We start from the raw sequence: 14,357 nt of genomic DNA on the forward strand, positions 1-14,357 counted from the left end.
TATTATATAATATTCTGAGGCAAATACATATATGCAGGCAAAGCATTCATTTATTATGTCTAATAAAATAAATATAAAGAATGTTTTAAAATTTCTCATGTGTTTACAAAAATGAGAATTTTAAAATACAAATTCTCTCCATGAGTAGTCTTTAAATTTCTTATATTAATAGGATGCTAAAAATAATGTCCCATTAATTTCTATTTGTCAGCATGTCTTAAGCAGTGAAACTTAGAAACTTAAAGTTCAATTACCAATTTTGTCAACTAAGGCATTGTTCATAGTGATGCTTTGTTCTTGAGAATATTCTATTAGGGAATAATAATGAAGATTTTTTAATAATCATGCATATAGATAATCCCCAAATAATGAATTTCTCAATAAATTTGATTTATTGTAGGCTAATGACAAAATGTCACAGAATTGTGACAGTGAAGACTGATTTATTCTGTCTTTTAAGAGAATATGGTATAAGATAGAATTAGTCTGTTTTCATGGGTATTACATTTGCTAAAATATTGTTAAAGTAGAGCAAGCAGTATGCTAGATGCTGAGGGAAGAGTTTATGGAGTTTAGTGTGGATTGGATGGAGATATAGATAATGTATATATGTAAAGTATATAGTGTGCTAGTGATTAGAACTATACAGAAAAATAGTAACAAAGTGATAAAAAATACCAGACAGTCCGTTCTGCTTTGTTTATAAATTTAAAATGAGACTATAAATTGAACCCAAGATTTAAGACTAAAAAAAGAGTTTAATAGCTGCTTTGGTTGTTTTCTATTGCCGTGATAAAGACCATGATCAAAATCAGTGTGGGCAGGAAAAGGTTTATTTCAGCTTACCTCTTACATATATCATGTAGGGAAGACAGGGCAGGAACCTGGAAAGAAGAATCTAGAACTGCTAATTCATGCCACCATGTATAAACACATGGCTTTCTTACTTTCATAGGATAGAAGTAATCCATTGGTCTTAGGAACCAAAAACTTGGTGCAACTCCAAATGAAAGTAATAAACTCCATTACATCTTCAATCCTAACAATTTTATTTATACTCATAACTCCAATCATATTATCATTCACCAATTACATCAAATTAATCATTTTTCCTAACTTTGTAACTCTATCAATCAAATATGCCTTCCTAATGAGTCTAGTCCCCCTAACTATATTCTTTTCATCTAACACTGAAATCTTAATCACTAACTGACATTGAATTACCATTAATATTATAAAACTCTAAAATTTGACTTTTTCTGTATTATCTTTCAGTGGCCCTATTCGTAACATGATCTATCATAGAATTCTCATCATGGTATATACACTCAGACCCCAACCTAAACCGATTTATCAAATATCTACTTATATTCTTAATCACTATAATTATTCTAACCTCAGCCAATAACCTAATACAACTGTTCATTGGGTGAGAAGGAGTAGGAATCATATCATTCCTGCTAATCGGATGATGATATAGTCGAACCGACGCAAACACCGCAGCACTACAAGCCATCTTATACAACCGAATCGGAGATATTGGATTTATTTTAGCCATATCATGATTCTGCCTAAACTCTAACTCATGAGAACTTCAACAAATCTTCATAACAAATGACTCAACAAACCTTATCCCCTAATTGCAGCCACAGGGAAATCAGCACAATTCGGCCTACACCCCTGACTCCCATCAGCTATAGAAGGACCTACTCCAGTATCAGCCCTACTGCACTCAAGCACCATAGTAGTTGCAGGAATCTTCCTATTAGTCCGATTTCACCCAATCACATCAAATAACAACCTAATCTTAACTATCATACTATGTTTAGGATCAATCACAACACTATTTACAGCTATCTGTGCACTAACCCAAAATGACATTAAAAAAATTGTAGCCTTCTCCACATCAAGCCAACTAGGACTAATAATAGTTACACTAGGAATTAACCAACCACATCTTGCCTTTTTACATATTTGCACCCACGCTTTCTTTAAAGCAATACTATTCATATGCTCAGGATCCATTATTCATAGCCTAAACGACGAGCAAGACATTCGAAAAATAGGAAACCTAATAAAATCTCTACCTTTCACATCATCATGTCTAATAATTGGAAGCCTGGCCCTAACAGGCATACCATTTCTCACAGGTTTTTATTCAAAAGACCTAATCATCGAAGCCGCAAACACGTGCTATACCAACGCCTGAGCCCTACTAATTACATTAATTGCCACCTCACTAACAGCTGTTTACAGCATACGAATTATTTATTTCACTTCAATAACTAGACCACGATCCCCACCTCTAATTATCATTAACAAAAATAATCCAATCAAACGCAGTATCCTAGCAGGATTTTTTATTTCACATAATATCCCACCAACTACTACTCAATTTATAACCATACCATGATATCTAAAAACCACTGCTATAATAGTAACTATTACAGGCCTAATCATTGCAATAGAACTAAACAATCTAACCTCAAACCTAACACTAAATAAACCAACTCCAACTTCATCATTTTCTACAATACTCGGCTACTTCCCACTTATCATACACCGACTACTACCTATAAAAATACTGTCCATAAGCTTCAATGTATCTCTACACCTACTAGACCTAATCTGAATAGAAAAAGCCATCCCTAAAACTACCGCAGTCTTTCAAACCATTATATCAAAAAACCTAACCAACCAAAAAGGTTTAATTAAATTATATTTCTTATCATTCCTTATTATACTCCTATCAATACCTATACTACTTATTATCTAGTTCATACGAACAATCTCAATAATAATTATTACACCCATCAATAAAGTCCATCCAGACACTACCATCAACCATGCAGAGCAACTGTATAAAGCAGCTACTCCTGCACCACCTTCTATCAATCCCAACTCATTGCTATCATAAACCACCCAACCACCCATATCAGAATTATAAAATACTGCAGGATCTGAGCTATACTGATTAGAAGTATAAACTATACCTACTTCCATAAACACACTCAACACTAAAATACCTAAAACTAATCAACTTGACATTCAAGTTTCAGGAAACTCCTCAGTAGCCATAGCAGTAGTATAACCAAACACAACCAACATACCACCTAAATAAATTAAAAACATTATAACACCCAAAAACGACCCACCAAACCCTAACACAGCCAGACAACCACAACACCCACCAACAATTAAGCAAAACCCCCCCGTAAATAGGTGAAGTTTTTTTTATTATTATTATTTTTTATTTTATTTATTTATTATGTATACAGAAGAGGGTGCCAGATCTTATTGTAGTTGGTTATGAGCTACCATGTGGTTGCTGGGAATTGAACTCAGGATCTCTGGAAGAGCAGTCAGTGCTCTTAACCTCTGAGCCATCTCTCCAGCCCTAGGTGAAGGTTTTAATGATATGCCTAGACACCCTAATGCAATTAATGAACTTAAAATGTAAATGTATTCTGTCATAATTCCTACATAGGCTCTAACTATGACCAATGACATGAAAAATCATCGTTGTAATTCAACTATAGAAACACATAATGACAAACATACGAAAAAAAATCCATTACTTAAAATCATCAGTGACTCATTCATTGACCTACCAACTCCATCCAATATCTCATCATGATGAAACTTCGGGTCATTATTAGGAATCTGCCTAGTAATTCAAATTATAACAGGACTATTCCTAGCTATACACTACACATCAGATACATCAACAGCATTCTCATCAGTCACACATATCTGTCGAGACGTAAACTACGGATGATTAATTCGATATATACATGCAAACGGAGCCTCCATATTCTTTATCTGCCTTTTCATACATGTAGGACGAGGAATATACTACGGATCCTACACTTTTACAGAAACATGAAACATCGGAGTTATTCTACTATTTGCAGTTATAGCAACAGCATTCATAGGATACGTACTTCCATGAGGTCAAATATCTTTCTGAGGAGCCACAGTAATCACCAACCTCCTATCAGCTATCCCCTACATCGGAACAACACTAGTAGAATGAATCTGAGGGGGATTTTCAGTAGACAAAGCAACACTAACACGATTCTTCGCATTCCACTTTATTTTACCATTTATCATTACAGCCCTAGTAGTAGTTCACCTTCTATTCCTCCACGAAACCGGATCAAACAATCCATCAGGACTTAACTCCGATGCAGACAAAATTCCATTCCACCCTTACTACACTATTAAAGACATCCTTGGTATTATCCTTATATTAATAGTTCTCATAATTTTGGTTTTATTTTTCCCAGATATTTTAGGAGACCCAGATAATTACACTCCTGCAAATCCACTCAATACTCCCGCACACATTTTTTTTATTTGCTTACACTATCTTCTGCTCAATTCCCAACAAACTAGAAGGAGGAGTACTATCAGTTCTCGTCCTAGCCCTACTACCACTTCTACAGACCTCAAAACAACGAGGATTAACATTCCGTCCAATCACACAAACCCTATTCTGAATCCTAGTAGCTAATCTACTTGTCCTTACATGAATTGGAGGCCAACTTGTTGAACACCCATTTGTGACAATCGGACAATTAGCTTCTATCAGCTACTTTGCCATTTTACGCCTATTGCAAACATAATTGAAAACAACTTACTAAAATTTACTCATTGCTCCGATAGTATAAATAATTACTCTGGTCTTGTAAACCAGAAATGAAGAAACAATCTTCTCAGAGCATCAAGAAGGAAAGACTAACCCCCACCACCAGCACCCAAAGCTGGCATTCTAATTAAACTACTTCTTGTACATAATATTATTTAGTACATCATACATATATGTATATCGTACATTAAATTAATTTCCCCTAGCATATAAGCATGTATTATATATTAATGTATAACAACCCAAATAATATATCCACATAAATGACATATAACATGTATATTACGCATGCATATAAATTTAATGTATAATAGACATAACTGCGTTATCGTTCATACCCCATAAAGTCATAATCCTGCTTGTCCAAATGACTATCCCCTTCCCTATGGAATTTATTAATCTACCATCCTCCGTGAAATCAACAACCCGCCCACTGGTCCCCCTCTTCTCGCTCCGGGCCCATACCACTTGGGGGTAACTAATGTGAAACTTTATCAGGCATCTGGTTCTTACTTCAGGGCCATATCATTGTTCATCGTCCATACGTTCCCCTTAAATAAGACATCTCGATGTTAGCAAGCCTAATCAGCCCATGATCCGCATAACTGTAATCCTGCGCATTTGGTATTTTTTATTTTTCGGGATGCTGTGACTCACCATAGCCGTCAAGGCATGAATATCACCTTATCATGTAGCTGGACTTCAAGTTCAAGCATCATTGACCCACATAAACCTTTCCTGTCAACAATTAGATTAATGCTTGTTAGACATATATTTTATTCATATAATATATATATTCTCTTATCAAACCCCCCCTTCCCCCCACCTAAACCTTCTATCCATGACAAACCCCAAAAGCAAAGATTCCAGTCTAGGTTTTCCCACCATTCTAGTAATCTATAAAACAAGACTTAAATTTTAGTATTGGGAAAATTTTTATACATAGAACTTTTTAATTCTCCAAATTTAATAACAGACAATTCTCTAAGTGTTTCATCCAACGATCAAGCTTATGTAGCTTAACAATAAAGCAAAGCACTGAAAATGCTTAGATGGATATTTAATATCCCATAAACACAAAAGGTTTGGTCCTGGCCTTATAATTAGTTGGAGGTAAAATTACACATGCAAAAGTCCATAAACCAGTGTCAAATCCCCTAGAACTTTTTTCTAAGCCTAAGGAGAAGACATCAAGCACATAAATATAGCTAAAGACGTCTTGCCTAGCCACGCCCCCACGGGACTCAGCAGTGATAAAAATTAAGCAATGAACGAAAGTTTGACTAAGTTATACCTCTTAAGGGTTGGTAAATTTCGTGCCAGCCACCGCGGTCATACGATTAACCCAAATTAATTATTCTCCGGCGTAAAACGTGTTAATAGATAATAATTTAATAGAATTAAAAACCAACCAATATGTGAAAATTCATCGTTGGAATTAAACCCAGTAACGAAAGTAATTCTAATAAACTTAATACACGATAGCTAAGATCCAAACTGGGATTAGATACCCCACTATGCTTAGCCCTAAACCTTAAAGATTAAATAACAAAATCATTTGCCTGAGAACTACTGGCCATCGCTTAAAACTCAAAGGACTTGGCGGTACTTTATATCCATCTAGAGGAGCCTGTTCTATAATCGATAAACCCCGTTATACCTCACCACTCCTTGCTAATTCAGCCTATATACCGCCATCTTCAGCAAACCTTAAAAAGGAACAAAAGTAAGCAAGATAATAACCATAAAAACGTTAGGTCAAGGTGTAGCCTATGGAGTGGGAAGTAATGGGCTACATTTTCTTAAAAAGAACATTACGTTACCCTTTCTGAAACAAAAGGACAAAGGAGGATTTAGTAGTAAATTAAGAATAGAGAGCTTAATTGAATAGCGCAATGAAGTACGTACACACCGCCCGTCACCCTCCTCAAATTAAATTACTACATTTAAATACATAATTCAGTAAACAAATTTATGAGAGGAGATAAGTCGTAACAAGGTAAGCATACTGGAAAGTGTGCTTGGAATAACCATAGCGTAGCTTAATCTAAAGCATCTGGTCTACACCCAGAAGAATCCAATAAAAAATGGACGCTCTGAGCTTTAATTCAGCCCTAGAACCCACACAACTAAAATATACAAACTTATTAAACAAAACATTTATAAAAATAGAAGTATTGGAGAAAGAAACTTTTACTAGGAGCTATAGAGATAGTACCGCAAGGGAAGAACAAATAATTTATAAGCATTAATAAGCAAAGATTAAACCTTGTACCTTTTGCATAATGAGTTAACTAGAAATCTACTAACTAAGAGAACTATAGCTAGAGACCCCGAAACCAAACGAGCTACCTAAGAGCAATTTTAAGAATGAACCCGTCTATGTGGCAAAATAGTGGGATGACTTTTAGGTAGAGGCGAAAAACCTAACGAGCTTGGTGATAGCTGGTTACCCAAAAACGAATTTTAGTTCAACTTTAAGCCTGCCACAAGAACTCAAAATCTAAATGCAGACTTAAATTATAACCTGAAGGGGGACAGCCCTTCAGGAAAAAGGAAAAAACCTTAAATAGTGAATAAGCCATTATACACATAAAATCATTGTTGGCCTAAAAGCAGCCACCAATAAAGAAAGCGTTCAAGCTCAACATTATAAACACACTAATACCAAAAACAAACAGCAAATTCCTATTAATATAATTGGGTTAATCTATTAATATATAGATGAGATACTGTTAATATGAGTAACAAGAATTTTATTCTCCATGCATAAGTGTATAACAACTCGGATAACCATTGTTAGTTAACAACTATAAGTTTCTAATCTACTAATAAATTAAACCTAAAACAACATGTTAATCCAACACAGGAGTGCATAATGGAAAGATTAAAAGAAATAAAAGGAACTCGGCAAACAAGAACCCCGCCTGTTTACCAAAAACATCACCTCTAGCATTTCAAGTATTAGAGGCACTGCCTGCCCAGTGACTAAAGTTAAACGGCCGCGGTATCCTGACCGTGCAAAGGTAGCATAATCACTTGTTCCTTAATTAGGGACTAGAATGAATGGCTTAACGAGGGTTCAACTGTCTCTTATTTCCAATCAGTGAAATTGACCTTCCCGTGAAGAGGCGGGAATAAAAAAATAAGACGAGAAGACCCTATGGAGCTTTAATTTTCAACTTAATTTTACATAAAATACTACCCTAATGGACTAACAACACAAAAACTTAAGTTGTAATTTCGGTTGGGGTGACCTCGGAGAACAAAAAAACCTCCGAAAGATTATAGCCAAGACACACAAGTCTAAGCACCTATAATTCAATTGACCCAATTTTTGATCAACGGACCAAGTTACCCTAGGGATAACAGCGCAATCCTATTCAAGAGTCCATATCGACAATTAGGGTTTACGACCTCGATGTTGGATCAGGACATCCCAATGGTGTAGAAGCTATTAATGGTTCGTTTGTTCAACGATTAAAGTCCTACGTGATCTGAGTTCAGACCGGAGTAATCCAGGTCGGTTTCTATCTATTTACGATTTCTCCCAGTACGAAAGGATAAGAGAAATGGAGCCACCTTACATCAAGAGCTCCCAAACTAATCAATGAAACTATCTCAATTTTGTAAGTTCGTAATATCAATACCCTAGACAAGGGTATATTAGGGTGGCAGAGTCAGGTAATTGCGTAAGACTTAAAACCTTGTTACCGAGGGTTCAAATCCCTTCCCTAATAGTGTATTTCCTAAATATCCTAACTTTATTAATTCCAATCCTAATCGCTATAGCATTCCTAACACTAGTAGAACGCAAAATTTTAGGATATATACAGCTACGAAAAGGACCTAACATTGTAGGACCCTACGGGATCCTTCAACCATTCGCAGACGCCATAAAACTATTCATTAAAGAACCCTTACGACCCCTAGCAACATCAACATCACTATTTATCATCGCCCCAACACTATCGCTTACCCTAGCATTTAGCCTATGAATCCCCATGCCAATACCCCACCCTTTAGTAAACCTTAATCTAGGCATTCTCTTTATTCTAGCCACCTCCAGTCTATCAGTCTACTCCATTCTATGATCAGGATGGGCTTCCAACTCAAAATACTCCATATTCGGAGCCCTACGAGCAGTAGCCCAAACCATTTCCTACGAAGTAACTATAGCAATTATCCTTCTATCCGTACTCCTAATAAACGGATCATTCTCAATCCAGTCCCTAATATATACCCAAGAAGCCCTATGACTGATCTTACCAACCTGACCACTAGCCATAATATGATACATCTCAACTCTAGCAGAAACTAACCGAGCTCCATTTGACCTAACAGAAGGAGAATCAGAACTAGTATCAGGATTTAACGTAGAATACGCCGCAGGACCATTTGCACTATTCTTCATAGCTGAATACACTAACATTATTTTAATAAATGCCCTCACAACAATCGTATTCCTAGGTCCATTCAACTACCCAAACAACCCAGAAATATTCACAATCAACTTTATAACAAAATCCCTAATACTAACCACCCTATTTCTATGAATCCGAGCATCATATCCACGATTCCGATATGACCAATTAATACACCTCCTATGAAAAAACTTCCTCCCTCTAACCCTAGCATTTTGCATATGACATATCTCTATTCCAATCTTCATAGCAAGCATTCCCCCATACACCTAGAAATATGTCTGACAAAAGAGTTACTTTGATAGAGTAAATTATAGAGGTTTAAATCCTCTTATTTCTAGGATAATAGGAGTTGAACCTATACCTAAGAATTCAAAATTCCACGTGCTACCAAAACACCCTATCCTAAAAAGTAAGGTCAGCTAACTAAGCTATCGGGCCCATACCCCGAAAATGTTGGTTTAAATCCTTCCCGTACTAATCAACCCCATCACACTATTCATTATTTACTTCACAATTTTTTCAGGCCCAATAATTACCATGCTTAGCACCAATCTATTCCTCATATGAATTGGCCTTGAAATGAACCTTCTAGCTATCATTCCAATGATAATAAAAAACTCAAACCCACGATCAACAGAAGCAGCAACAAAATACTTTCTAACTCAAGCCACAGCCTCAATAATCTTCCTACTATCAATTATCTTAAACTACAAGCAAATAGGATTATGAACACTCCAACCACAAACAAACAACTACACAATTACTCTCATATTTATCTCATTAGCTATAAAAATAGGACTTGCACCATTCCATTCATGACTACCAGAAGTAACCCAGGGAATTTCAATACAAACAGGAATAATTTTATTAACATGACAAAAAATTGCACCAATATCAATTCTATTTCAGATATATGAAATAACAAATCACACAATACTAATACTATCAGCCACCCTATCAGTACTTATCGGAGCATGAAATGGTCTTAACCAAACACAAACACGTAAAATTATAGCCTACTCATCAATTAGTCATATGGGATGAATAATCGCCATTCTACCATTCAACCCTTCCTTATCCATACTAAACCTAATAATTTACATCAGCCTAACAATTCCAATATTCATAGTACTAAAATCAAACTCGTCTACCAATATTAACTCTATATCACTTATATGAAACAAAACCCCAATAATACTACCAACAATAGCTCTTATTCTATTATCAACAGGAGGTTTACCCCCACTAACAGGATTTTTACCAAAATGAATTATCATCGCAGAATTATTAAAAAATAATAACATTACCCTAGCCACACTAATAGCAATAACAGCCCTAATTAACTTATTCTTTTACACACGTCTAATTTACTCCACTACACTAACTACATTCCCAACAAATAACAACTCAAAAATAACCCTCCACCACACTAATACCAAAAACAATATTCTTCTTCCATCCCTCACCATCCTAAGCACAATAACTCTACCTATCTCTCCACTACTCATAATATAGAAGTTTAGGATAAATAGTCCAAGAGCCTTCAAAGCCCTAAGTAAACCAAACAGTTTAACTTCTGCATAAGGATTGTAAGACTCTACCCTACATCTAATGGATGCAAACCATTCACTTTTATTAAGCTAAATCCTCCCTAGATTGATAGGAATCAAACCTATGAAATTTTAGTTAACAGCTAAATACCCTAAACTGGCTTCAATCTACTTCTCCCGCCTATCAGAAAAGGGGGCGGGAGAAGCCTTAGTAGAGTTAGTCTTCTACACCTTCGAATTTGCAATTCGACATGAAATATCACCTTAAGGCTTGGTAAAAAGAGGAGTCAAACCTCTATCTTTAGATTTACAGTCTAATGCTTTATCTCAGCCATTTTACCCATGTTCGTAAATCGTTGATTATTTTCCACCAACCATAAAGATATCGGAACTTTATATCTTCTATTTGGTGCTTGAGCTGGAATAGTAGGAACAGCCCTTAGTATCTTAATTCGAGCAGAACTAGGACAACCAGGAGCCTTACTAGGTGATGACCAAATCTATAATGTTATCGTAACCGCCCACGCATTCGTAATAATTTTCTTTATAGTAATACCAATAATAATTGGCGGATTTGGTAACTGATTAGTCCCTCTAATAATTGGGGCCCCTGATATAGCATTTCCACGTATAAACAATATGAGCTTTTGACTTCTCCCCCCTTCATTTCTCCTTCTACTAGCATCATCCATGGTTGAAGCAGGGACTGGAACAGGTTGAACCGTATACCCACCGCTAGCTGGAAATCTAGCACATGCAGGAGCATCAGTAGACTTAACTATTTTCTCCCTCCATCTAGCAGGAGTATCTTCTATTCTAGGAGCAATCAACTTCATCACAACTATTATTAACATAAAACCACCAGCCATAACCCAATATCAAACCCCCCTATTTGTGTGATCAGTACTTATTACAGCTGTCCTCTTACTTCTCTCTCTTCCAGTCCTAGCTGCAGGAATTACCATATTACTAACAGACCGCAACCTAAATACAACTTTTTTCGACCCAGCTGGAGGAGGAGACCCAATCTTATATCAACACTTATTCTGATTCTTCGGACATCCAGAGGTCTATATTCTTATTCTACCAGGATTTGGAATTATCTCTCACATCGTAACATATTACTCTGGTAAAAAAGAACCATTCGGTTATATAGGTATAGTATGAGCAATAATATCTATTGGATTTCTAGGGTTTATTGTTTGAGCCCACCACATATTCACAGTAGGATTAGACGTAGATACACGAGCTTATTTTACATCTGCAACAATAATTATTGCTATCCCCACAGGAGTTAAAGTATTTAGTTGACTAGCCACCCTCCATGGAGGAAACATTAAATGATCCCCAGCTATACTATGGGCCCTAGGATTTATTTTCCTATTTACAGTGGGCGGACTAACTGGAATTGTACTATCAAACTCCTCCCTAGACATTGTATTACACGATACATATTATGTTGTAGCCCACTTTCACTATGTCCTATCTATAGGAGCTGTATTTGCTATTATGGCAGGATTTGTACACTGATTTCCACTATTTACAGGATATACAATTAATGACACATGAGCTAAAGCTCACTTCGCCATTATATTTGTAGGTGTAAACTTAACATTTTTCCCTCAACATTTCCTAGGGCTATCAGGAATACCACGACGATACTCCGACTACCCAGATGCCTACACCACATGAAATACAGTATCTTCCATAGGCTCATTCATTTCACTTACTGCAGTCCTAGTAATAATTTTTATGATTTGAGAAGCTTTCGCCTCCAAACGAGAAGTAGTATCAGTAGAATATTCATCAACAAATTTAGAATGACTTCACGGATGTCCACCACCTTATCATACATTCGAAGAGCCTACCTACGTAAAAGTAAAATAAGAAAGGAAGGATTCGAACCCCCTTAAACTGGTTTCAAGCCAATCCCATAACCTCTATGTCTTTCTCAATGAGATATTAGTAAAAAAATTACATAACTTTGTCAAAGTTAAATTATAGAACTACATCTGTATATCTCATATGGCTTACCCATTTCAATTAGGTCTACAAGACGCTACATCTCCCATCATAGAAGAATTAACAAATTTCCACGACCATACTCTAATAATCGTATTCCTAATTAGCTCTCTAGTATTATATATCATCACACTAATACTAACCACTAAACTTACCCACACAAGTACAATAGATGCTCAAGAAGTAGAAACTATCTGAACCATCCTGCCAGCCGTAATCTTAATTCTAATTGCTCTTCCGTCTCTTCGCATCTTATATATAATAGATGAAATTAATAACCCAGTCCTAACAGTAAAAACTATAGGACATCAATGATATTGAAGCTACGAATATACAGACTATGAAGACCTATGTTTCGACTCATATATAGTTCCAACAACTGACCTAAAACCAGGAGAACTACGCCTACTAGAAGTTGACAATCGAGTTGTCCTGCCAATAGAACTGCCAATCCGAATACTAATCTCGTCAGAAGACGTACTCCACTCATGAGCCGTCCCATCTCTTGGATTAAAAACAGATGCCATCCCAGGACGCCTAAATCAAGCTACAATCTCATCCAATCGACCAGGATTATTCTACGGACAATGCTCAGAAATCTGTGGATCAAACCACAGTTTCATGCCCATCGTCCTTGAAATAGTACCACTGAAACACTTTGAAAACTGATCTGCATCAATAATTTAATTCACTATGAAGCTTAAAGCGTTAACCTTTTAAGTTAAAGTCAGAAAATAATATTTTTCCATAGTGATATGCCACAACTAGACACATCTACATGATTTATCACTATCTTATCAGCCACAATCACTTTATTTGTACTTATACAACTAAAAATCTCAACACTAGAATTTCCACTAAACCCCTCAATTAAGTACACTAAACTAACAAAAACAGAAAACCCATGAGAACTAAAATGAACGAAAATCTATTTGCCTCTTTTATTACTCCCACAATAATAGGACTCCCAATTGTTATTCTTATTATTATGCTCCCATCAATATTACTAACTTCCTCCAAACGACTAATTACCAACCGTTACTCCTTATTTCTTCAATGACTAGTCAAACTTATCATCAAACAAATAATGTTGATTCATTCACCAAAAGGACGAACTTGATCACTCATATTAGTATCCCTAATTATATTTATTGGATCTACAAACCTGCTAGGTTTATTACCCCATACATTTACCCCAACAACACAACTATCAATAAACTTAGGAATAGCAATCCCACTATGAGCAGGAGCCGTAATCTTAGGATTTCGCCACAAACTAAAATCCTCATTAGCACATTTCCTACCACAAGGAACCCCAATCTCTCTAATTCCTATACTAATTATTATCGAAACAATTAGCCTATTTATCCAACCAATAGCTCTAGCAGTACGACTAACAGCTAATATCACAGCAGGACATCTACTAATTCACCTTATTGGAGGGGCAACACTAGTATTAACAACTATCAGCCCACCTACCGCTTCAATCACATTTATAATCTTGGCCCTATTAACTATTCTAGAGTTCGCTGTAGCTTTAATTCAAGCCTATGTATTTACCTTACTAGTAAGCTTATATTTACACGATAACACATAATGACCCACCAAACCCACGCCTACCATATAGTCAACCCAAGTCCATGACCATTAACAGGAGCATTCTCAGCCCTCTTATTAACATCAGGCCTAGTAATATGATTTCACCAC

The 14,357-nt window shown here is 36.0% G+C and overlaps 1 protein-coding gene across 5 annotated transcripts in view; it reads left to right on the plus strand.

Annotated features, from left to right (window-relative positions):
- Positions 1–14,357, plus strand: part of LOC118583174 (spermatid perinuclear RNA binding protein) — a 141,789-nt gene that overhangs the window by 93,927 nt on the left and 33,505 nt on the right. The window lies entirely within an intron of this gene.

The sequence above is a fragment of the Onychomys torridus genome, chromosome 4 (genome assembly GCF_903995425.1).
Source record: "Onychomys torridus chromosome 4, mOncTor1.1, whole genome shotgun sequence".
Classification (NCBI taxonomy): Eukaryota; Metazoa; Chordata; class Mammalia; order Rodentia; family Cricetidae; genus Onychomys; species Onychomys torridus.